Below are 26903 nucleotides of genomic sequence, written 5' to 3'. Positions count from 1 at the left end.
GGGGCTGTGGGGGATGACCTGGGACACAGCTAATAGAACGCCTGCCTCCAGATGAGGAGATGGATTGGTTTTAGTTCCTTCCTTCCTCTTTCACTGGTCTCAGGAAATATTCTTATTTAAATAGCAGTTTCCAAAACTATCAGAATGACAATGACTAGATTACCATTCCTTTCGCCTTTCAAAGCTTTGCTTTTCATTTTTCTTTTTCATGTTCCTCAGCTTTTGTGCAAAGAAAATGGGCTTATATTGACATCACCAAACACCCAAGGCTTCATTCGTTTTATAAGGTTACTCATTTATTATAGTTTTTAAGATTCTGACCCTTTCTCCTGGGTAGAATTGTGAGGACTTTTTTTTTTTTTTGAAAGGGGCCTGGAGAGGTTTAGTGGGTAAAAGTGGGGGCTGCTTCTTGCACCAGCCACCCTTATAAGTATCTGAGGCTTCACTATTAACTTAAATCACTAAACGACTAATAAGAAGATTCTTTGACAAACGTGGAATGGTCATAAAGGAAATTGCAAAGTCTTGTAGAATATATCATCTAAGTTAGAATACAACATAGAAAATGATCTCCATTCAGTTACAAAACAAAGCCTTCTAGGCAACTAACATTAAATGCGTCTTTATCATGTGCTGGGACCACAAATATTCATTTCTATAGACACAGAACTTCTGCCTTTGGACTTGTTGTGTAAACAATGGCGGAGGTGTTCACCGTCTTGTCTTACCATTGGTCCATCCTATTCATCATGAGCACGTTACAATTTCCAAAATTGTAGTTCATGTAACATTGAGATTGAAAGCTCTTTGATGAAACCAGGAGCCTCCCTAATCTTACCAAAATGATGGAGTGGACTGGAAGCCTTGAGACTTGGGCCCTGGCCCTGGTTCTGTCTTTACACAGCTATGTGACCTTAGCAAGGTACTTCACATCTCTTAGCCCCAGTTTCTTTATCTTTAAAATAAGGAAGGTAGGTTGGACCATGTCTGAAGTCCCTTCCAGTGCCTGAGGAGACATCTATGAAGGTCACAGTTTGCTTATCAGCATATGATCAAATTCATCCAACTTGTGTGAAGCCTCAGAACCATTGGATGTGATACCCGAGGGAATTCCTCTAGTCTAATCATCCTAATTTTCCAGAAGAGAACAAAAGTGCAGAGAAACTAAATGTATTGTGCAATTTTACCCAGAGAGGTAAAATAGGGGTTGACCACGTGTCTTGGGTTCCCAGTTTAATTCTTCACTAGTAGTTCAGTGAAGCAGGCAGCACAGGTTATGGGCCCTGCATTGTGCTGCCTCTCCATATTAGCTTCAGTTTCAAAAGAGGTCTCCTTATCCCTAATCTCTGAGTTTACAATATGCTGGGGAAGGAGCCTTACAACCCCATATGTATTGACAATAACTGAAAGGCTGTATTAGTAGATTTTAAATTGTTCTAATTTCATGCCTTAGATCTAACTGTACCAGCATCACCAGCAAAATGCTGCTACAGTGCAATTTACTTCACTCCACTAATCTCCATTTAGCAACTTCCAGGGACAGAACAACTGAAGTTAAAATGCCACCCACAACTGCTCTGAAACAACTCTGTTTCATCCTAACTCACTGCAGCCTAGTTATCATTTTTCTGCCTGGGAGAAATGGGAAGATGGAAGTTTCACAATCTCCTTCTCACTGCGACTGAGCCATAACAGTCTTGTTTTTACACTCAGATCTTTGGAATCTTTGCCCAAAATGGCTTGATAATAATAACAGCAAATATCATCATATATTTACATAGCTACTGATTTTTGCATGAGTCAGTTGGGCAGAGGGAAAGCAATTAACCTCAGGCAGTTCCTAGTTAGATGAAGAACCAGCTAGGGCAGCTGGCTCCCTCTTTGGAAATCCATCCTGTAAGGTCCAGAGAAATAAGGTGGGTTGTGGAATGACAACTGATACCAAGTCTGTGACAATCCCAAGATAGAGAGAAGGGAATTGTATCTCAGTTTGGCAGCCCAGAGCTGGACGGAGTCCAGACCAGAAGTGGAGAATGAGAAGGGGGTTCTAGTTGTTGCATCCTGTCCCCTCCCCCATTTTCCCTGAAAGGTAGGACTGGGAGAAGACTGCTTCACTGCACATCAACCTTGACTGGTATTTGCTGTCTGCGCCTGGATGGCGGGGCACACAGTACCTGAAAAATTGACAACACAGTTGCATAAGGTCATACCTTAGATGCAAGTACTTGCTGACACCACCAGACAGAAGGGTACCTAGAGCAAGAGACTGAGAAGGATCCCTGAGGAACAAGGTATTGGGAGAGCAGAGAGTCATGGAATTGTTGAATCCAGAATGCAACATTATAGGCTCTGCAATCTGCTCTTCTTTAGGAGAGCGTCTGGTCTGTTGTTAGCCTACCTGGATCGAAAACCATACCCTAGGAGCCAACGCTTTATAAACTGCGGAAGCTGAGAGTAATGTGCCTTGAATGAAGAAAGGTCAAGGCCACATGTCTGAAGTTTTAGAGGACCTTCACAAAAGAATGAGAACTACAATCTTGTTTACTGCGGTAGAGTCTAAAGATATAAACTAGATTTTTCAATGTGATATTTGGGGTTACTGAAAATTTTAAAGTGACAAAGTAATGTTGTTAGGAGTGTATATTTGTTCTGTTGAATTCTTAGAAGAGGTACTAATTAAATTAAATATTATTAAATTAAATTAGGTAGATGGCTATTTTTATAAAATTTCTTTCATTTTGTTGTACTATTGAAGTGTTTCCCCCCCCCCCCAAAAAATACTTGGTAAATAGAATTTAGAAAATGAAAGGATTTCTATTTGAAGGAATTTAGAGAATAGGGTGTGTGCCTTGTTTCTATTTTCTTTCATTTACTGAAGAACTTATTTTGCAGTTTATAAAATTATGCCTTCAATAATAAAGAACTGGCCCCAAATTTTAAACAGTCCTACTTCTTCTTCAGTTCTAAAAAGCTCATGCTAATCTAAAAGGCTCATAAGTGTCTCTTAATCATGAATGGAAGGATTCTATCTGCAGCCTCACCCAAATTAGGCCCTCAGGAAATTCTGTTTCTGAATATGCTGGGAGTAGTTTTCCAAAAGCTATGTGGTTACTGATGATGTACTTCCAGTCAAACTCCTCATCTCAGAACCTTGTATGACGTGACCCCCTCTGCAATATGTGAGAGTTACTGATGACAAAAAGGGCCTATGAAAGGCCCACTGTGTGCTGGGCAAGGTGCGAGGCACACAAGGACGCAGTGTTTCCCAAACTACAGCCTTCCCAACCCCAACCCCTCCATCACAACTCTTGTCATCCTTACACCGCATTTATCATTTACCCGAGAGGCAATGTAAACACAAGTCAATATGGTAAAATACTGCAGGTACTATTAAAAAGTATCTATCGAGAGACAGCCCAAAAGAAGGATGCGGTCAGTATTTCCAGAGGGCCAGAGAGGGGGTAAGGTTGGGGTTTTGCCAGGAGAACTTTATAAGGAAGTGATTCTTTAAAGAGGGCTATGTTAAAAAAAAAAATTAAAATGAGCTAATAGATACAGAGAACATATTGGTAGTTGCCATAGGCAGGGGGTAGAGGTGGGTGAAATGGGTGAAGGGGTTCCAAGGAACAAACTTCCAATTATAAAATAAATAAGTCATGGGGATATAATATACAGCATGGTGACAATATAATTTACAATAATACTGTATTGTGTGTTTGAAAGTGGGTGAAGACAGTAAACCTTAAAAGTTCTCACTACAAGAAAAACAATTTAGAAATCATGTTTGGTGATGAATACTAACTAAACTTATTGCGGTGATCATTTTGCCATTTATACACATATTGAGTCATTATGTTGAACCTGAAACTGATATAATATTTGATATCAGTTATACTGAAATTGAAAAACAAGAAAAGATGGGTATGTAAGAATAGGCATATGGAAGATATAAAAATCCATCATGAGAGTAGCTGAGTATGACAGGCAAGCATGAGCTGGAAGGTGTAAAAAGTCTAACATTCTCTTTTGAAGACCTGGAAACAGGCCACCCTTTGCTTGAAGATATTCCCTGAACAGCTTCTTTCACAGAGCCCAGCTCAGTAACCAAACAGTCTCTCTGGTTTTCTTATGTGACCTCAAACCTTTATACATGCATTTGCCTCCTGGGGAAATATCCTGACAGCTGTTTCAATCAATATTTCTTTACTATTAACTCACAAACCAAAATCTCTTGTACAAAGAGCTGACCCAAGTTTCAGTTCAGTACTTCTAATGAAGTATAGGACATATTCAGCTGTATGTTCCAATTTTATCTCAATCTTGATCTTTGCAAAATCAAGTTCATCCATTTCCCTGCCCGGCCCCCAATCTTAGCTGTAACCCATATCTGTTCCTGAAACTTTCATTTTTCCTGCATCCCAAAATTAAAATCTCAAAGTCATTTGGGCTCTTCCTGCACTTCACCCCTCCCACAAAATCAGTGAAGCGCTTAGGAAAGTGTCTGGCCCATACTAAGCATGCAAAATTATTTCTTGCTAAAGGAAATAAGTAAATCCAATGAATAAATAAAAGTATAAATAAATTAAACCTTCCTTGAAATAGCCCTTCTTTCTATTCCCCATTACTTTTAACATACCCTCCTCTGTAACATCCACTCTGTAAATATTTATTAGAGACTACCATATGCCAGGTGCTAACAGATGATGGGAATATAGCAATGAACAAAATAGCATGCTCTCCTGTAGCTCATGTTCAAATAGAGAGAAGCATGAATCAATAAACAAATGATGGAATAAAACATACATCGGTCCATAATCCCTTATCTGAAAATTTTAAATCACAAAGTCTCTAAAAACTGAAAGTTTTTGTTTAATTAACTGGTTAACCATACATAAGACTATTTATTTCACTTCTGAGGAGGTATGTAAATCAGCTGGGTTGTTACATGGTTATAGCACTACATTAGTCTTCTCTGTTAAGAATGCCATAACAGAATACCACAGGCTGAGGGGCTTAAACAACAGAAACTTATTTTCTCACAGTTTGGGAGGCCAGAAGTCCAAGATCAAGGTGATGGAAGCGTTGGTTTCTGGTGAGTTCTCTCTTCTTGGCTTACAGACGGCCACCTTCTCACTATGTCTGTACATACCTTTCCTCAGTGCATGCCTAATTTTGGTATCTTTTCCTCTTCTAATAATGGCAATGGGCTTATCAGATTAGAGACCCACCCATATAGCCTCCTTTAACCTTAATTACCTCCTGAAAGCTCTTTCTTCACAATCCCACTAGGGATCAGGCCTTCAACATATGCATTTGGGGGTGGGGGGAGAACAAGTAAGTCCATGACAATTACCTTCCAAAAATCTGAATTCCAAGCACAACTGACTGGATAGGGTACTATAAAGCTGGTAGTATGTCAGACAGTTATAGGTGCAGGGAGAAGAGTTTAAGCAGAGTGCTGGTGGGAGCACAATTTGAAGTATAGGGAAAGCTTCACTGCAAAGCAGATATTTGAGCCAAGCCCTAAAGGAGTAAGGGAGTGAGTCATATCTGAGAAAACAGCATTCTAGGCAGGGGAAATGGCAAGTTCAAAGACCCTTACATAAGAACATAGCAGGATGGTTGATGAACAGAAAGGTGGTCAACGTAACTGAATTGGTGAGCTAAGGGAAAAGTCGCAGATGAGTTAATAGAGGTACAAATCCCTTAGGGCCTCACCATTGTAATGCAATTGGGCTTTTAATGAAATACAGTGAGAAGGCAGTGGTGTTTTGAACAGAGGAGTCCCATGATCTAATTACTGTTCTAACAGGATCATAATGTGCCATAGGTCTCCAAAAGATAGCGACCTTCCATCAACACCTTCCTTCCAAATAAGTATGACACACTGCCCATCAAAAGGTGGGGTCAATGTCCTCCCCTCTGGAATCTGGGACGGTCTTCTGACTTGCTTTTCCCAGTAGAATAAGACAAATGAAACAGTCTGGGAATTCCATATGCAGGCCTTAAGAGCATTAGAAGCTTCCACTTTCTCTTTTTTAGAAGCTGGATACCAAGTAAAGAGTCTGACAACGGGGAGACCATCACACTGTGAGAAAGCCTGACGTAGGCTTGTGGAAAGGCCGAGTGGAGAAGAAAGAAGGAACACAGCCAACAGCCAGAACTGTGGCCCATATACTATACTATTACCCAATGTCTTCAGTAATCTCAGTCATTGAACTTTGGAGTCATACCAGCTGAGACCACAGACAATGAAGTGGGGACAAGTCATGACACTGTTTTCTGTCCGAATTTCTAAACTCGGAACCTGGACTAAATAAAATGATTCTTATTTTACACCGGTAAATTTTAGGGAAGTTTATTACACAGCCATTAATAACTGACATTGAAATTGATAGGAGACCAGGCAGGTGGGAGAGAGCTGAAGAATGACCAGGATATTGTTAGTGAAGGCACTGAGGACATTATATTGGGGGCTCAAGAGAGGAGAACTTGTGTTCTGCAGGAGCAAGATTTGGGGAGCACTGCTGCCTGCAATAATGTGGAAGAAAGAAACTGTATCTAATGAATGTGGGGACTTGGCTAAGAAGATTTCTAAATTGGCGTCATTTAACTGCCTTGGATTAATCACAGGAAGAAAAAGACGAATTGAAGTGTTCGAGCAGAATTTCTTAGGGCAAAGATCAAATACAGAGTCTTTTAGTACCATATGCTCTCAGGTGAAAGATCAAACCAAGCGTGTGGCTGGAAATCCCTCAAGAAAGTCCTGGGAAAGATTTAACATAACACTTCATAGATTCAGTCAGCAAGACAAAAGTGCTTCTGAAAACCCCAAGGGCTTTTCCTACAGTATTCTGACTTGTAGCCAAAGTAAAGAGGAGCCTGTCATATGAGTTTTGCAGGTATGTCTGTTTCTAAGGGACTAAGCCTCGATAAAATGTAGAAGAAGCCCCCAAGGTTGATAAGAAAATTGTACTAAAAAAAGTACCACTAGTTAAACAAAAGGGAGAACACAAAAGATCTCTAACTCTCTAGGAGCAAGAAGCAGCCTTCTCAACTGCTAACAAGAGCTATCTCTCATAGTAAAAGAAGAAAGACTCAGAGGAGGAGCCCATAACTTTCCAGCCAGCTCCACTGAGGTGCCAGACATATGAATGAAGAAACCTTTTTGGAAAGTTCATCCCCAGCAGCCTAAGGGGAACCGGCCAGCTGAAAGTAGTCCAGGTGGCAGAATCACGACAAGTAAAACAGTATTGGTTTTTGTTGTTGTGTTGTTGTTTGAGCCACTGGGTTCTCGAGTGCTGTCTTATTTTGTTTTGTGGGTTGGTTTGTTTTTTTAATGCTCGCAGGGCAGGGGACTGAAAACAGGTAACTGAAACATTCTGGCTCCCTTGTTGTGTTGAGAAGGAGCACGGGGTTAAGTGTAGCAGCAGGGAGACCAACTCTTGCAATAATACCATGAGACATTGTAGAGGCTTGAATTCAGCTGACAGCAGTGAACGTGGTGAGAAGGTCAGATGTGGGATGTAGTTTGAAGGCACAGCTACATGAGTTAGTGGCAGATTAATGTGAGGTGTGAGAAAAAGAGAAGTAAAGAACAACTCCAACATCGATTGATTATCTATGCAATGAAAAGAATGGAACTGCCATCAAGTGAAATAAGGAAGTCAGTGGAAGAACCAGTTTGGGGGGTTAAGTCAGGAATCCAATAAGGACTAGACATCCAACCAGGGAAGTTGTAAAGACTGTTTCTGGAGTTCAGAGAGAGGCCATGATCAGAGATATAAATTTAGGAATCATTTGTCTACAAAGGCATTAAGAGCCGAGAGACTGAATGAGATCACTAAGGGAGTGAGAAGAGGCAGAGAAATGGCCTAAGGACTGGGCCCTCGAACTCCTACATAAAAGGTTAGGGAAATAAAGAACCAGGAAAGGAGACAAATAGGTGCTGGTGAGGTAAAAGGAAATGAGGAGAGGTGAGTAGCCTGCAAATCTAATCAAGAACTCTTCAGGTCTGGCACTCAGGAGGAGAACTAAGCGCTACCCACTGCGTTTAATGTGGGGGTTCTTGGTACTTCTAACAAGTACATTTTTAGCGGAACAGTGGGGATGACAGCCTAACTGGTTCAAGAGAGAATGAAAAGAGAGAAATTGGAGACAGAGAACAGAGGTGACTTGGAAAGTTTCCATAAAACAGGGACAGAAAAACCAGGTGGTGGCTGGAGAGAAACATGAGATCGAGAGAGTTGGCTTTTATTTTATTTTTTTATGGGAAAAATTATAGCGTGGCTGCATAGTGATGGAAGAGACACACACAGAGAGAGAGAATGACTAGAGGCTATGCTCCTGAGCAAGGATTAGAAATGAGACTATCTACCTGAGAGACTGCCAGGAATTTGTGGCTCATTTCCTTATCTCCAATTTGTTTTTTCCTTCAATAAATCCTACCCCAGACTAATTTTCTTAAACTAGTGCTTTTATTGCAGTATTCTAAAATACTTTTTGCTATATAACTTATATTTTCTACCTGTTTTACATTGCTTTGCTTAGCTGTCAAGCTGTTGAATCATCTGACGGACTCCTGTTGAAGTCAATACAGGTCAACAACAGGACATACCGTCATTCAAAACATAACTGTAGAGACAAACACATAATAAGATGGACTTACAGAGATAAATAAATTCATATCAGGGAGAAAATCATGCTGCCTGAGCAGTAGAAGTGGGGAGCGGTTATGGAAGGTGGGTGTTTTGAGCAGGATGCGGGAAAAGTGACAGGGAATAGCAGCGTGCCTACAAAGGCTGTCCAGGCCCCCAAGCCTGGTGGAACCGATTTCTCCTCAAAATGGAAGCCTCTATAGCAGCCAGACTCTGTTTTTGACGGGTCCCCACCCCTCCCGACACTTCGTTTTAAGCACAAGGAGTCAGGGGAATCCGGAAACCAAAGGAAGTGAGTGGGTGATAAGGCCCAACTAGATCAGAGATCTTCAAAGTGAAGGCACCCCTGGGGAGGCCCAGGACTTTCAAGGTCTGTATGGGCACAGAGAATTCTAAAGAAACAATTTCCAGATCCACTATTTTTATAGGAACCCCTTTTTATGAGTGATATGCCTGAAATGTGCCTGAGGCAAGCAGATTTCTAGCAAGTTCTCCTTTCCCTCTTCCCCTTTCATAATTAACCTTCTTCCATCTTACAGGGAAAAAACAAAAAGGCATATTTCTCCCCATTCAGAATCTTACACTGTGCCTTGCCTCTAGGGGGTGCCAAATAAAGGGGCAACTTGAAAAACTGATGTTAGAAAAACCTTCTTTAATGAAAGCATTGATACCAACTCTACCCATACATCTATGACATACATTTCCAATGTAGATTAGTTTTATGCCTAATAATGACTTATCAAAAGTTAATGAGTTATTTTGGTTAATTGCATACTCATTTAAAGTAACATAAACAATAGTTTTTAATAGTAAAAGTATTCAAGAAATTAAAGTTAAATGCATGTACTTATTGTTGCTGAGGAGTAAGGAGAGCAAAGAAATTGGAAAAGCATATTGTAAAATTGCTAACTGTAAGATGTGCAATTAGAGAATAATTATTTGAAAATCTTAGAGGGCAGGAGCTAACAGTGTGCAAGCGATGCTTTGTTTCTCAAATGTCCACCTGCCCGGTGAGGAGAATGATATGATACAGGGGATCACTGAATGTGTCACTGGTTCCTCTCGTGTCACTGTCATAAGTACAGCTTCCCCTTCCCACCAGCCTTACTACCATTATGGTCTCCTCTCCTAGGATCATTTTCACTTTCAATTCCTTTATCTGACAAAATACTTTCTGTCACTCTCCTGATCTTCTCTCCATCCTGTCGGCACTTGGAGGAACCTTAACATTTGGAGAAGAAACAACTATGTCTCATTAGAACATCATCAGCTAGTAGGCATTCAGAGTTTTTTGCCCATTTCTACGTGGTCTACACAGTCTTCCGCCCTTCTAAAAATGATGACAAGACACTAGTAGATGCGAAGTGGTATAAAAGATTGGAAAATATATTCATACAAATACCCTGCCTCCTGATATAAAATGTATACAAACTATATTGTCGAATTAAACTGATATCAAAGAGCCTCTTATTTCCTATTTCTGATTCCAGCACTGAATAACTGTTTTTGTTTTTTTTAAAGGATACCATTCCTTGACATAAAGCAAAATAATCAATAGCAATAAATCTAATAGTTATAGAGTTCTAATAGTTAATTAGTAAAATTCACCATTAAATAGTAGAGAACACATTCCAGTACCAGCTAAAATCCCAAATGTTCTCTCAACTCTCTTATGGAAATTTTCCATCCAATCCATGAAATGGGGTAGCAGCAAGCAATTAAACAACGTTCACTCTCAACAGCCTCATGCAGTTGTCTGTAATCGCTGGGTAAATAAATCCAAGAGTCAATATTGAACCAAAGAAAACAGCTGGCTTCTTGCCAACCTTCATGCCATGAAGCCTTCTGAAGGGAGACTTCCCAAATAATTATTAGGTTGGTGCAAAAGTAATTGTGGTTTTTGCAAGTATTTTTAACCTTTTAAACCATAATTCCTTTTGCACCAACGTGATACTACACCACCTCAGCTGTGATATAATGGAAAAGTCTTCTGCCCTGATCACCCGGTAAATCCCAGGCTTCTCCTAGGGTGGATGACTAGACAGGTAGATCGAAAGGTACAGAAATACATATCAGTCCACATTTGCCTACTGTCAAGCTGTGTCATCAAAAACTGATACAAATTAGGCCACTGTTTTCATTCTAGACCCATAAAACAAATTCCAAAGAGTCAAACACATATAGACACTCGTGTAAATATTATTTGATCATAAAGGTAATCTGTAAATATATAATTAGCAACATCAATCACTTTAAAACCAACGGTCTATCATAAAACTCTGCATCAAAATGAAATGGTGGTTGATAGTCACTGTCAAATTGTGGGAAGTATTTCTATGAAAATAGTATCATAATTCATATAGACCAGTGACCTTAAATCTGTCTGGGTTCAAATTCCAGCTCTATCACTTTCTAGCTGTAACTTTGGGAAAGGTACATAATTACTCTATGCTTTCATTTCCTCAGCTATAAAATACAGTCTCTGCCATCATATACATTTATTATGACAATTTTAAAAAATACACACCTCCCTGCAACAATCTCTGGTAAATAATAAGAACTCAACAAATTGGGTAGGATTCGTATTATTTCCCATAATTCAAGTTGTGGTCCTAAAGACAGTACTTTCTGTATTATCATTAACTAACCCTCAAAAGAATACTGCATAATGAATGAAACTTAACAGTAAGGATAGGAAGAAAAGGATCTGAAGAAAAGGACAGTCTTCTATGCTTCAAAATGTTTCAAAAATTGTTAGGGGTCCAAGACCAATTTAAAATGCTGATTAGAATTATGGATATTTTCCTTAGAAAAATCCACTGATACACAAATTTCAGGGCTTCCTTCACAGCCTTTCTGACGTCTGCTGAGAGCCAGCAAACCTGAGATGGAGCACTTTCTAGGGTTTAAAATCTTTCAATCATCAAACTCTATTTCAATAAACTTTAAACCACTATTTTTCCCCATCCTCCAAAGAAGTTTATAAACATGCTTCTCGTTGACAAACATTATGTCTTGTGACACAAGCTGTTGACATATATATATATATTAATGTCATCGATTAAAATAAAAAGCATCAAATCGTTTTTCTGAAACCCAACAGAAATCTGCAGGAAAATTCCAAATTCCAGAACTATAGCTTCAAATCAATTTCTGGAGTTTCCACTCCAAAGCAGCAGAGAGCAGTGAGTCCAATAGTATGGAATCCCTCTGCCTAGCAGAGGTTCCTGACCAGTGGCCACCTAAACCCCTCTCTGTCACTCTGTCACAGAGCAGATGGTACTGCAGGAAAGGTCATTCTGAGTGTGACTAAAACTTTGAGAAAACAGAGGGAAAAATGTGGTATGATAGTAAAACCCAATCATAAACCTTCAGAACTTTGAGACTTTATGAAGTAAAATTTTACAATTTTCATCACTTTTTACATCTAAAGTGGCCAATTTCCTTTATAAATCTTTATGATCTTTCTTTGTACCGTCTCCCTCCACCATGCCCACCACACTGCTTTTTAATAAAAGGACAGGAGTATACATTTTAATCTATATTGTGCCTTGATACAAGGCAGGACAGTTCACCTTGCAACCTCTGCACAGCAGGATGCTGTCAGCATCCAGATCTGATCTGCTTGTCCAATCCAGTCAATAAAGTCTCCTTAGGCACACTGACAAGATGCAGATTCTATCAGTCACAGGTGGCTGCCATTACCAGTGCTATAACATTAGAAAGTAGCTTTAAAAAACAATGGAAAACAGCTAGTGACAACCACTTCACTTCCAGTTTCAGTACTTCTGACTCCACTTATTTAAGAATCTGTGATAAGCATCTTTTAAGAATAAGGTCGCTTTATACAGAGGGTGCCCAAAAAATGTATACACATTTTAAGAAAGGAAAAAACTATTAAAATCGTAATATATACTGATAACAACAGATGAATACAAGTCACGTTTGACTTCTGCAATTACGAGAGGTGGGTCCCATCAGTGTCCAGACATTTCTGATTACCGTGAGCTACTGCTTGAGCAACGTTGACCATCTCTTAAAACGTCTATACATTTTTGTTTGGGCACCCCCGACACCTATGTTGAAGTTAACAAAATCTTAAGTGCATAGAATTACAGTGACCATTCCTGCAAATTCCTCTCCCTACGAAGGCAAGTGTCCTGATCAAAGAAGAGGAAGGTAATTTGATTTTGCAAAGGTAGAGACGTTGGTCCGTTCACCAGCTAGCTCACACACACATTTGCACTGGCAGGTAGGGAGTCTGGGAGGGGGCAGGGAAGAAGCAAGGAGTTGCGGTACCTTTCTTGAACTTTCTGAGCCTGTTTAGATGTGGAACTCAGCTCTCTGAGCTGCCAGACCTCGTCTTCTCCAAACCCGAAGCTTGGTGGGGATAGCCAGGCGCACGTCCCTGCTCTCAGCCAGCCCGCGCGGGAATCTCGCCCGCAGCACACAACACGCAAAAAGGGAAGAGCCCTGGAGAACCCGCGGGACCTGCAAGTGGACGAGCAATCTGCCTTCCTCTGGAAGCCGAGGATGGTAAGGAGAGCCCACGATTGAAATAAAGGGTCAGAAGTGGGGGGGGGGGGGGGAAATACCTCTGCACTAAGCGCAAGCAAAAACTGAAGCCACGGTCAAGTGTTCCCCATAAGAGGGCGGAGCAGCTGGCTCGGAGCAGCGGGGGGCGGAGACGGGTGGGTCCAGTTGGGGCTGGAGGGGGCCCAAGGCGGAGGCCTCAGGGGAGAACTCTATCGCGCTTTCAGCCACCACCACCTCCCCTCCCAGAGTGGAGAAACAGCTCTGTACCTCCATCAAGTCCCAGCTGCAGAGTGGGGGGCCGCGGGCAGTGCAGCGGGCGGGGGCGGCCACCAGGATCGCTTCACTATTGGGCTACCACGGCAGCTCGCGAGTCAGCTGGGGTTCCCCGGGGCGCGTGAACCCACGGAGTACCAACCCCCGCGAAAAGAAAAGTGAAAGAGAAAATAGTGAGTAACAGAGGCGAAGATAAACAGCCGTGTTGAGGCTGGGGGGAAGGGCGAGACGGCAGTGGCTCCTGAACGACTACCCCAGGTGTCGCGGCTCTCCGCCCCCTCGACTGGGACGCCTGGCAGGTTTCCACCATTGCCAAGCCCAGGGGCAACCAACAGGAGGTGGTTGGGGAGTGGCGGCCCACGGCCTGGACCTGTACGCCCTTGGGCACCTGCAGAGGGATGGCTCGGTGCCCACCCTCACTTTCACGGCTGGACAGATGCGGGAAGCTTCCCCCATGAAGCCTGGAGACCCCAGCACCGAGCACGTCCAAGTCGCCCAGAGGAAAGGGAAAAATGTGTTGGATCACGATGGGCGGCTACTTCATCCAGACCAGTCCCTTGGCTCGTCGCGCTGGCTGTGAGAAACAAGGCTCTGAAGTCTTAATAGAGAAAACGTTGGAAAAAGTCACCTGGGTAACTACTTTGTCCAAGGTAATTGGCACGGAGGGTGAACTTGAAGGAATAAGCCTGTCTGCTGATCTAGGGCATAGCCAGGTGTAAACATTACACCTGGTCCCATTTAATGTACTATTTTATAGTTGAAGGAAGGGATGGTGTCTTTGAGGCTGACTGATCTGCATGCCACACAGAATCAGCAGAAAAGGCCTCCTGCCGGTTTGGAAAGCACTTTGAAAAACCTTGCACACAGGTGAATCACCGAAAATCACTCAGGGAAGGTGCTTCCCCGAATTTTTCAATTATGTCATAGAAAAACATGATAAGGCTCCTTGGAGCTTAGTAAAACATTAGCTACATCCTCTTTGCATCACATATATGTTAAAAATGAAATAGAAAAATATTAGAAGTGATTTAAATGCTAAATGTGCATAAAGTTCCACATAAAATCATTTCACATTTTTGTGAAAAAGTTGAGCTCCAGATAGTCACTGTCAACAAAATAGGTGAGATATAAAAAATGTAAAAAGCGTTTTTTACGACCATTCAAAATTTTACCATAGGTGGAAATTACATTTAAAGAAATGAAGCAATCATCCTTTTCTGTCCAAGACAATGTAATGTTGAATTTTCTTGTGATCATGCCCATGATTTCAAATTAGCCTTTTTCACAGCAGTATGTTGAAGCTCTGTTGTGCAGAATGAGCATACGTTGTGAGATCAGGCCTGCAGCTGGGTTGGAGTCAGTTGCAAACCTTACAGCAGCTACAAAAAGGATGTGTCTATGTGAATACAGAGATTAGGGATGGAGGAGTAGATCTATGTCCCCAGCCTCAATTTGGACTGCTGCCGAGCTTCTTGGGTTCCTGCAAAGTGTACTCCTCCCAAACCTTCAGCGCTGTGTGTGCTCTGCAGCTCGTGGCAGGAGTGGCTGTCCAGACGCTAAGGCACCTCATTGGCCACTCAGCGCCAACCAGCAGAGCCAGAGAACACATCATCCCATCCAAGATCCTGCTGCACTTGGGCTGTCCAGGAGAACGAGGGAGATCTGCTCTTAGCTGGGGATCACTAGCCTGTGGGCTCCAGAATCTTGTCAGCTGTCCCGGGCGGAGGGGAACCAATGGCTGACAGCACACTAATAACATATGTGGCCACCCAGAGTGTTCTCAGCTGTTGGAGAGGTTTCACTACACTGTGAAACTGATGGGGATTTTCTTCATCAAGCTGAGCATCACAGTACAATCTGTGTACATAAAATAATAAACTTGGTCAGTAAATATTGATCAAGCTTCTAATACATGTGAGCTCTGGAACAAGATGAACTGATGATACAGAAATCATTTCGTCAGACTGGGAAGATAAACTACCATTAAGTGAATTGGAAAACGATTACATCCATAAGATACACTTTGCCCTACTACTTGCCTGTCAAATATACAGGTCAAATTTGTTTTCTTAATTACAGAAAAAAAAGTATTTTTGAGTTAGTTATTTAAGTGCTTGAAATTCAAGGAAATTGGGTTTTCTGAATAATTTGTTTTTGTTGCACTGCACACGACCAGAAAAGTCTAATATATACAACTTGTATTTCAGTTGCAGCAGGCTGTTTGGTAAGATATTGAAAATTACACCAAGGAACAAGTGAATTCCACTGTGCAAGTTAAAAGATTGATGAAATCATTGAAATCTGCCTTCAGATGACTAACGAAATTACAATGCAGAAAGAAGTAAAAATGAACTCACAGAAGTGACCATGATATTTCTTTGAATTGAAAGAATTAACAATAAAATTGTAGTATAATAAAATTTTAATATTTGAGTTTTCATTCCAAATATAATGTTTGGCAATTGGGCAGTTGTCTTTCAAATACATTACTAATAAAAGCTTTTGAGACTACGCGGAAGAAGTTAAAAGTTAGCTCATCTGACTTAGTGTTCAAAGTCCATAAATATGATCTTATTTATGGTTCTTCTAACAACAAACCAGAGGCCAAGAACAAGTTGGTCTTCTGGGCTTTGAAAAACATGGCCCAGAATGCCACATATTGGTTAAAGTGTAAGTGAGAAGTAGCCTTACCTCAAGGTTGCTCCCCACCTCTGATTTTTTGGTGGTCCTGACAATAGAGGAATAAATACTCTTTGTCTTGAAGATTGCTTAAGTTTTCAAGTGCTGCTTTTTCATAGTTGTAGCAGTACGAGTTAATACTTCTGTAGTTGCTACGGTGGGTCCGCAGGTGCTCGCTATGTACACATATTATTAACTCAATAAACCGTCAGCAATGTTATGAGATATAAACTGTTATTATCTCCATTTTACAGAGGGAGAAACCAGGTCCAGAGAAACTACACGACGTGTCTCAGGTCACATGCAATTGAGTGGCCCAGCAAGGATTTGAACGCAGGTGGTCTGACTTGAGCATATATCACCTACCCTCTGCTGCCACTAAATTGACAACCACCCACTACCGCTTCTAAAACAAAAAGTCCATGAGGAAAAAGCCGTTGCCTCTCAGCCTGATTTTGTTTGCCCCAGAGTAACTTTAGCCACCATCAGGAAGGAAACTAATCAGTTCCTTTGAATTTATGTTTCCTGACCTCATTGTGTTTCCATAATAAAACTGCAGTGGGTGTTACAGCCCCACTATAAACATAGATTATTTGAATAAAGTGACTGACAAAAGGCTGGCAGAGTTAAAAACAGCAGAGCTAGTAGCTGACAGATTCTGGCTGGTTCCTATTAGAGATGGATGATTCTGTTTGAACTGAAGTGTAAGTGATCCCACGGGAAACCAGGGGAAAGGACACCTAGTTTCAAGCTGGAAATAAAGACAATTAAATAATAAATATTTCCTTTTTATTTTTAAGTTAAATTTATAGGGGTAACACTGGCTAATAAAATTACAGTTTCCGAATGTACAATTCTATAATAGGAGGTTTGACAATTACAATCGCGAACTCATCCTAGAAAAAGTGCTACATAGCTCATTGCTGAATATCACTACAGTCACCTTCAAAGTACTCCCCTTGGGAAGCTAAGCACCGACACCAGTGCCTAGTCCATCCTTCAAAGCAATTTTAGAACTCTTTCTGGAATTGCCATCAGAACTATTGTATTACCATTGAGATCCTGAATGTCATCAAAATGTCTCTCAATATTTCCTCTATCTTCAGGTAAAAAAAGAAGCCATTGGGGACCAGATCAGGTGAGTAGGGAGGGTTTTCCCATACAGTTATTTGTTTACCTGCTAAAAACTCCCTCACAGACAGTGCCATGTGAGCTGGTACATTGTCGTGATACAAGAGCCATGAATTGTTGGTGAAAAGTTCAGGTCATGTAACTTTTTCACGCAGCATTTTTAGCACTTAGGAACAGTAAACTTGGTTAACTGTTTGTCCAGTTGGTACAAATTCATAATGAATAATCCCTCTGATATCAAAAAAGGTTAGCAACATCGTTGCAACAAGTTTACAAACTTAATTGTCAGACCTTGTACATCATCTGTATATTGCATTGTGTGTTCATAACCCAAAGTCAAATCTCCTTCCATCACCTATTTCTTAATATATTTAAAAGTATATGGAATCTTAAATGTTTTTGTCATATAGTAGGGAGAGAAGGGGTTAAATAAAACCAAGAGATGATGTAATGTGCTGACAATACTATTCTGAACAGTCTTTTATGGCTGAACTTACCGATTAAAATCTAGTTCTAATTACCTTACTTAGATTTATAATACGATAGTGTATATAACTCTATATCTAATATATATATACACACATATATAATATGAAAGTGTTTTATTAATCCATTCCTGAGACTACCCATGCTTTGTATTCCAAGCATGCCTTATGTCCTAGATTTAAACAAGAATAGTATTTAACAGTTTCCCAAAGTATGTTCTGACAATTTTCCAAATAAAACAACAAGCTTCTAAGTTAACCATGGATCAAAGAAGACATCATAGAGGAAATCATGCAATACTTTGAACTGAATGATAATAAAAACAAAATATATCAAAATTTAAGGGATACAGCAAATATAGTTCTTAGAGAAACACGTATAGTTATCAATATTTGTATTACAAATAAAAAAGGTTAAAATCACTAGAATAAGCTTTCATCTTAAGAAACTAGGAAAAAAGAGGAAATACACACACAGAGGAGGAAGGCAACAATAGATAAAAGCTAAAATGGAAGAGAAAATCAATGAAAACAAGTTATGTCTTTGAAAAGATCAATAAAATTTGTAAATCTCTAGCAAAATTGATCAAGAAAAAAGAGGTAAAACACAAAATTACCAATATTAACACTGAAAGAAGAGACATCACTACATACATTACAGACATAAAAGGAAAATAAAGAATATTAAGAACAATTTAATGGCAATAATTTGACAACTTAAAAGAAAGGGACAAATTCCTTGAAAGCCAGACATTACAAAGACTGACACACACACACACACACACACACACACACACACACAAAAATAGAATGTTTAAATTAATGTATATCTGTTAAAGAAATTTAATTCATAATTAAAATCCTTCCCACAAAGAAAATCTAGACCCAAATGGATTCATCGGCAAATTGTATTAAACAATTAAGGAAAAATAATACAATCTTACACAAATGCTTTAAAAAATATAGGAGGAAGAAATCACTTGCCAACTTATTTTATGAGACCAGAATTACTTTACTCTGTCTAAACCAACAAAGGTATTACATAAAAAATCTACAGCAGAATAGTTTTTTTCTGAACATAGCACAAAAACTCTTAACCAAATATTAATTTAAACTAATGTATAAAAAGGATATATACATCAGAAACAAATGTATACATCAGAAAATGTATACGTCAGAAACAAATGAAGACTATCCATGTAATGAATGCAAAGCTGCTTTAACATTTGAAAGCCAATCAACGTAGTGCTCAGTATTAACTGAATGAAGGAGGAAAAGTATTTGACAAAATTAAATGTTCAGCCATGATGAAACCTCTCAGCAAACTAGAAATGGAAGGTAACCTTCTCAACCTGATAAAGGACAAGTTCAAAAAAAAAAAAATCTACAGTTAATATTTTACTTTATAGTGAAAGATAAATGTTTTACCCTTAAAATCAGCTACAAGGAAAGATGTCTGCTCTCGTCACTCCTATTCAACTGGTACTGGATATTTTAGACAGTAGAAAAAGAAAAATGTCATAAAGAATGGAAGAAAAAGGTAAACTGTCTTTATTTGTAAATAATAGGCTCCTGAGGAACCTACCAGAAATATTTCTAGAACTATAAGTGAATTGAGCAGGGTTATAGGATACAAGATAAATATATAAAAATAAATTATATTTTGTATACAGCAAGAATAATTAGAAATTTTAAAAAATTAATATAATTTACAAAAGTATCCAACATAAAATACCTAAGCATAAATTTAACAACATGTACTCTGAAAACTACAAAATATTGCTACAAGAAACTGAAGATGATCTAAATCAAGGGTTGACAAACTATGGCCTGCAGCTTTTGGCCAGTTTTGTTTTTAGAATACAGCCACGCCCATTTGTTTATCTGGGTATGGCTGATTTTGCAGTTGAGAAATTGCAACAGAAACCATATTATTTAGGAAAGCTTACAATATTTACTACATTGCCCTTTACAGAAAATGTTTCTCAACCCTTCATCTAAATGTTTGGAGAGATACTATATTTATGAATTGGAAGATTCAACGTTAAGATGTCTCCCCCGCAAGCATATCTATATATTCAACACAGCTCCAGCAGGCTTTCCAGCAGGTACAACTTGATGAGTTGCTTCTAAACTTGATATGCAAATACAGAGGACCTAAAAGAGGAGAGACTTTTGAAATAGAACAATGTTGGAGGATCTATACATATTACCATGAATCAAGACTTAATATGAAGCTATAAAAGGCCTGAGCAATATGATAATGGCATAAAAATGCACACAAAAATCAATGGAACAGAAAAAAGAGTTCAGAAAAAATCCAGATACATGGCCAACTGTTTTTGGCAACTGTGCCAAGGGAGTGACAAGATAATCTTTTCAACAAATGATAAAGGAACAACTGGGTTTTTTAGTTGAAAAAAATATTTTCAATTCCAAAATCGTATTACTCATAAAAATTAACAGAAATGTTTCAGAATATTTGTAAAAGCTAAAAATCTAAACCTTCTAGAAGAAAGCATAGGAGAACATCTTTGCAGTCTTGAGGTAGGTAATGATTTCTTGGACAGGACACAGAAAAGTATTAATTATGAAAGGAAAAAATGATATAATTGGGTTTCATCAACATATAAACTGTTTTTCCCTCTTTAAAGTCAAAAATGTCTACCAACATACTAAAAGTTCCAGAGAATCCTGCAATTGAAAAATTCCATTTTATATCGTTTGACTTATTTCTCAAATTTATTGGTCTAAGAACCATTTTGCAATAGAACATCAATTAATCTCTTACAGAACTTGTATGCCAGAAAACACACATGCAAAGTGCTATTAAAGGCACATTACTTTCTTCTGGAATAAACTCCATTATCAGTGTTAATTGACGGAATAGAGCCAAATAATTAACATTGATAATAGTACTTTGTTCTTTCTCTAGTTATATGTCTTTTGGTATATTACTTATTGAACACCAGTTTTGCCATATGTAAATTGGACATATAAGTCAGACCTTTTCGAATTTAGTTTTAGGTTTAAGATGATGCATACTTGTATTAAGCCACAAGGGTATACCTGCCATAGGACAGGCAGTGAGCAATAAAATTACAATGGAGAAAGACGTAAAAATTAACTCACAGAAGTGACCATAAAGATATTTCTTTGAATTTAAAGAATTAACAATAAAATTATAGTTTAATAAAATTTTAATGTCTGATTTTTGTAAAGTTATATTCAAACAGTGAAAATAGAGGAAGAGTTGGAAATAGTTAAACATGGCATTTGAAGGTACTTTCATCCATACGTGAAGAACTAATTATGAGTATGAATTGTGGAAGAAGACTTTTGCTGCTTCATTTGCTTGTCTTATTCCCAAAACACAGATCTTCCCTTTAAAATCTACCATTGTTTGCATTTATACATACGGTTAGTTTGGGAAATCTAAGATTTGTGGATTAAAAACAGGCTTTGACAGGCCTGTAACTAATGTTATCAAATCATCCTTTTCATTAGCATTTGTTGATTGCTAACTCTGCAATCAGAATTCATTAGGTGCCACAGATTACATAGATGTAGAACAGTATAAATTATACTACCTCCTTTCCAAAGGGAAAATATATGACATAGTTGCCATCATTAAGAAGCATACAATGTGTTGTGGTTGATTTTTATAGGTTAATATAACTCCAAATAGTGGTTTGCAGATAACCCTATACAAAAAACTTTGTTAGAATTTTCTACCATAATTGCTTTCAGGTAATATCACAGTATCATCTTAATTGGCTAGCTTGTTTTCTATGATTGTTTAGTGGGAATTTTCATGCCAGATGTATGCTAATTCTTCTGTACTCAAAAACTGAGAAAACAGGAATCCTGGAATCAAAAGCTCAAACACTATGATCTATTTAAGCAAGTACCATTCGTTATACAAAACTTATCTCACAGATGTCGATCCACTGAGATAGGGAACATACTGTTTTGTGATGTCAGTATCACATGATTGGAAAATACAAAACTGAAATACTCTAATGTTATGTCTAGTTTTAAATCTACCTGGCTTTAGTGGGCACTTTATTCATTTGGAAACTGAAGATTCAAGATAAATTTATCCAGGATCACGCAGAAATTAAGTGGTGAATCCAACATTTGAACCCGTCTCTATTAGCAAAGCCTCCTCTTCCCTAATATTTTGCGAGCTCACTGAGGATTGGCCCATATATGATTAACAGCTGTACTCACTGCCTACCCTATGGCAGGTATACCCTTCTGGCTTACTACAAGTAAGCATCATCTTAAACCTAAAACTAAACTCAAAAAAGGTCTGACTTATATGTCCACTTTACATATGGCAAAACTGGGGCTCAACAAGTAATATGCCAAAAGACATATAGCTAGAGAAAGAACAAAGTGCCATTTTCATAATTCCACTTGTGTTTTAATAAAACACACACAGATTTACATATATTTTCTTGACGCCTGAACCAATAAACAACCATAAGACAAAAAGAAAAAAAAAGCCAATTAAAATGACCTTGTGATTGTACTTCAAAGTAATTGTGAAATGAATATTTTTTTTCTTCTGGAAACCTGTAAAGCTTTCAGCTTTATAATTGAGCCATCTGATATTTTTGTGTGTAGTCAGAATTTAATAGTCTTTAATATGTGGAGAGAAAAATTATGTCTGCACCTAAAGTTTCAATGAAAAATACCTCCAAATAAGCAGTAGAACAGATTTTACTGGGTAGCTTTTTAAATTAACATAGAGAGAAATAGATGATAAATTGCTATTTTGATTTGCAAAGGAAAAGGCAAGATCAAACACCAACTTTACATACTTGATGGCAGTCACACTGAACCCTAAGGTTGCCTACAAAATCAAATATAACTTCTGAGGCCGTTACTTAAAATGCTTTACATTAGCTGATCCACTGAGTTCCAGCTCTATTAACTTGTATAATTATACAAGCACATCATTTTGCTGCCTCCTACTCCTGTCTTTTCAAATGTGCCACTCTAGCTCTTTTTCTGACTAAGGTTTGATACAGTAAGCCATACCTTCTTTCAAAGGTCATCTTGAGATTACTCCTTCAAGGAGAGCTTCCATGTTGACTTCAGTTCACGTCCTTTTTTTAGAATCGTTCCTTTGTCCTTATTAGTGTATTGACATGTGCTTGTTCTCAATCTATTTTGGGTGAGTATCTGTTTCCTCACTGAGAGCATGGTACAAGCTTGGCGATGGTTAGCCTCTCAGAAACCAGATGAATAAATGGCTTAGAGCTGGGACAGATTGAAGAGAAAACAGGGTGCTTGTTTGTTTGTTTAATAATCCCTTCCTTGTGGTGCTAGTTTTAGGATTAGAGTTGAGTACCTGGCACACAGTAGGCAATAAAATATACTAGGAATATGGGGTTTTGGAGAGAGAGACAGAGACCAGGGTGCAAATACTGAATTCACAGTAATTTAATCATTTAATTCCTGTGTGATCCTGCAGAAGTTCATTTTGAGCCACAGGTTCTACATTAAAATGTTGACAAGCATACCATACTTTCCAAGTATTGTAAGAATTAATTTAAGGTAATATGCAAGCTAAAGTTTTCATTGGTGTGAACAGGTTGAGACCAGGTTGTTACCAGCAAAGGCTAGCTGTCTGGTTGTTAGGAAGCCTCACCATATTGAATTGAGAAAATTTAATATGGTTCAGGCTTCTGTTATATGATTTGAGTGTTTAGTAGTATTAGGATTGTATAATATCATGTGTCCTGCTTCTCAATAGCCCAATCACATAACCATGTCCTTTTATTAAGAGTCGCTTTTTCCTGGAGAGTGCATGAAGGGGCATCACCACCTTGCTTCTTGATTTTATTGGGAATTATATTATTCTAGCATTTTCACTTGAAATGCAATTTTGGATGTTGATTAGAAAATATTCTTTATCCTATGAAAGAAGTAAGTATATTCTCAATTGGTGTCATTTTATTAAAGAGGAGTTGTAAGATTATTAAATGCCTTTGGGTACAACTCAGATTACCTTCTAATTGAACTTCTTTGGTTTATATAAATAGGTTACAATATACTTTCTCCTTTGACATATTTAAATCAAACATTATATGAATTCTAAGTTTAAACTGTGAATGTGGTTTTTATTCTTTTGCAATTCAATTATTGAATTCAATAGTTGTTGATTTGATTTTAGGGATCTGCATTCACACTCATAGATTATATATAGTGGTGTCTTTATTTGCTCTTGTGATCTATGTGATATATATACATACATAATTATATGTATAATATATATTAATGTCATATATATGAATATAATATATGTGTTATATTTATATATTATACTTATACATATATTATATATTATATTTATATTTATTATATGTATATTATATACGTATAATATATATATAATATTTCCATTATTTGGAGTACAAAGTTTTAATATTGTTTTTTTCCTCACTGATATTTCATCTATTATGAATACAAAATGACTCTTAATCTAAAGTAAGTTAACTTGTATTTTAACTTTGTTGGAAAAGATAAACAGTTCAAACATTTAAATCAGAAAAACCTGGGTTCAAATTCCAACTATATGATCGTTAGCAAGCCACTTCTTCAAGGCTTAATCTCCTCTTCTGTAATGGGGAAATAATGTGGGCCTCACCCAACAGTATACTAAACTAGTAAGTGACTAATCGTGCGTATATCAGTTTAGGGCCTCTAAACAAGAGGTGTTCAATAAATAAGTTGTGAAATATTCCTACTGTCTGTTTCTTTCCTCAGCACTATCTATACTTTAAAAATTGTATCTATTAATAGTTCTGTTTTTCATGTTTATTGTCCTTTGTTATCTCCTTCACCTGGTTATTTTGTTCCTTATTCTGAGAACTCTGAAATATTCCTTCAATGCACGATGTAATGTTCTGCATCAGTTTCTCAGCAGGGCCTATTGTGTTATTGCTATTGTGTTGACCAGTTGTCCTTCCAGCTGCCTCCCTTTACTTCCTAGCTTCTTATTTTTGCATAATATCCATTGTCTCTGTTTCTGCCTGTTCTTTACATATGAGTGATACTCATATTTCTAGGAACAGGAAGTCCATAAATCCTTTTTCAGACAGCTGTCTAAAAGTTGTTTTTTTTCCCCCTCCTCTTATAAATTGTTTCGCCAGAAATTTGATTTTCACAAGATTTTCAGAATAATATGCTCTTCTTTCTCTTATGCTACAGTATTTTTTTCTAGAGGGGCCATATAATGATTGTCATCAATTTTTAAAATTATAATGCACTTGGTACATAAAAGAACACATGTAACATACATAATATATAACTAAAACACAATGAAATAGAGCATTACACAGACTATTGAAGCTTCCTATAAGCTCTCTCCAGTTATCTCCCTCTGTGCCCCATGTTCCTACACATCTCAGACCTTCTTTCTAGCAACATTTTCCTTCTTCCTGAAGTATATTTTTCAGATATTTCTTCAGGGAGAATCTGTTGCCGTAGGTCCACTGATTACATGCAAATGTCTTTAATTTGGCTTTTTTTGAAAGATACCTTTGTTGGGTGTGATTTTAGGTTGAAAAATACTTTCTACATGTTGAAGATGTAATTCTAGTATCTTCTGGCTTCCACTGAGAAGTCTGTTGAGAAGTCAAATGTTAGTCTAGTCGCCATTCCTTTGTTATATCCATCTTTTCTCTCTGCTTTTTCTAAACACCTGCTATTTTGTTTAAAAAACTGCAGAGCAGCTTTTTAAAAAAATTTGTACCTATGTATGATAATTTATCTTATTTGGGATTTGTTGGTGTTCATCAGAATGAGTTCATTAGTTCTCATGAAATTCTCAGCCATTATCCATTTAAATATTGCCTCTTGAGGCTATTATTTTTTTCAGAACTTTGATTAGATATGTGTTAGACTAGCTCATTCTATCTTCCATGTTTCTCAAACTCTCTTTTGTCCTTTTCTATAATTTTGTCTCTGTGAGTACCTGTGAATACCAATTGTATCATTTCTTAATTTATATCTTTTGGCTTAACGATTCTCCCTTAAACTCTTATTTTGTAAATTTAGCTTTAACTTCATTGACTACATTTTTCATTTCTAAAAATTCAATTTTGCTTTTTTTTAACTATGCCTCCTCATCTTTGATAGATGCTTGTTCCCTACTCATGTTTTTCATTCTATATTTTATTTATATACATTTATTAGTCATACTAGTTTTATGTATATTGTACTTCCAATATTTGTCTGTTTCTGCTATCTGTTGGTCTTGTTGTCATCCACAATTCCTTGTTTTACTTACGTGTTTCATGATCTTTGATTCTGAGCATATGTTTGTTAAAATTCTTTGCAAATTTGTTAAGGTTCGATGTGAGAACGTGTTGACCAAGGAAGAACTTGCCTACATTCTCTACGTCCCAGAAAGCTACAAGCCCATTGAAGAGCAGGCCTATGGACAAAATTATTTGGGGAAAATTATTGCTTCTCCCTTTAGTCAAAGCCAGTCCTAGTCAGAGAAGCCTCCTATTTCATCCCTTCCTTGATTTAGGTATTTATAATTCTGGACTTTACACAAGCGTCTCCAATCTAATTCCTCATTACAATGCTTCTAGTCTTTGTCTTGACTGTCTTCTAAAAACAGTCATTAAAACCAAAGCTCTAAGCCACCAGAGGTCATATTTCCCTGGGTCAGTGGGCAGCTTCAGGATTAAGTTACCTTTCGGACTTGTGTTGTTTCATTCCTGGCCTCAGAGAATTTCCATCAATTTCTTTAGATCCCATTTATTTGTGTGATTTCTATTTTTTTTTAAGTGATTGAGCATTTTAAAGATTTGTTTGACTTTTTTATTTTTGCAGAATTTCCTAGAACTCAGAATGTGGCTCGAAACCAATGACCTCATATGAAGATTTTAACATTGGCCCAACTAGTTCTGTTTATTTCCACCTTGGTCAAGAGTAGAGTTTTCCCTTCATGACTTAACGCCTGCCTAAGATACTTCCACTCAGAACGGCATACAAAAGTTTAGGATTTCACAAAGGAAGTTGGACACAGACATTGGATTCCAGGGAGGGTCTACAAAGACAGACTACTCAATGTTGAGACTTCATCTGATGATATTTTTTTGTCTACCCCTTAACT

General features: G+C 38.0%; 1 protein-coding gene and 1 long non-coding RNA gene across 11 annotated transcripts in view; one reads left to right on the top strand and one right to left on the bottom strand.

The window, feature by feature from the left end:
* The window catches only part of IL15 (interleukin 15), a 146153-nt gene that overhangs the window by 49862 nt on the left and 69388 nt on the right, over positions 1–26903 (bottom strand). For 2 of the 10 annotated variants that reach the window (XM_081076992.1, XM_081077000.1), the window contains exon 1: positions 12957–13311. The exons of 2 other annotated variants lie outside the window; for them this stretch is intronic. The gene's annotated coding sequence lies outside the window, so the exon portion shown is untranslated. Of the gene's footprint in view, positions 1–12956; positions 13634–22810; positions 22880–26903 lie in introns of those variants that run through there. 6 more of the 10 variants (XM_081076996.1, XM_081076994.1, XM_081076993.1 and 3 more) reach the window with 6 other exon arrangements.
* Positions 13361–17283, top strand: LOC308509222. Its single transcript, XR_013995146.1, has 3 exons — positions 13361–13639; positions 13903–14116; positions 16400–17283. It is a non-coding gene; the product is annotated as an uncharacterized lncRNA (long non-coding RNA).

Source organism: Rhinolophus hipposideros (assembly GCF_964194185.1).
Source record: "Rhinolophus hipposideros genome assembly, chromosome: 16".
Lineage (NCBI taxonomy): Eukaryota > Metazoa > Chordata > Mammalia > Chiroptera > Rhinolophidae > Rhinolophus > Rhinolophus hipposideros.
This window is presented reverse-complemented; position numbering and strand designations above follow the sequence as displayed.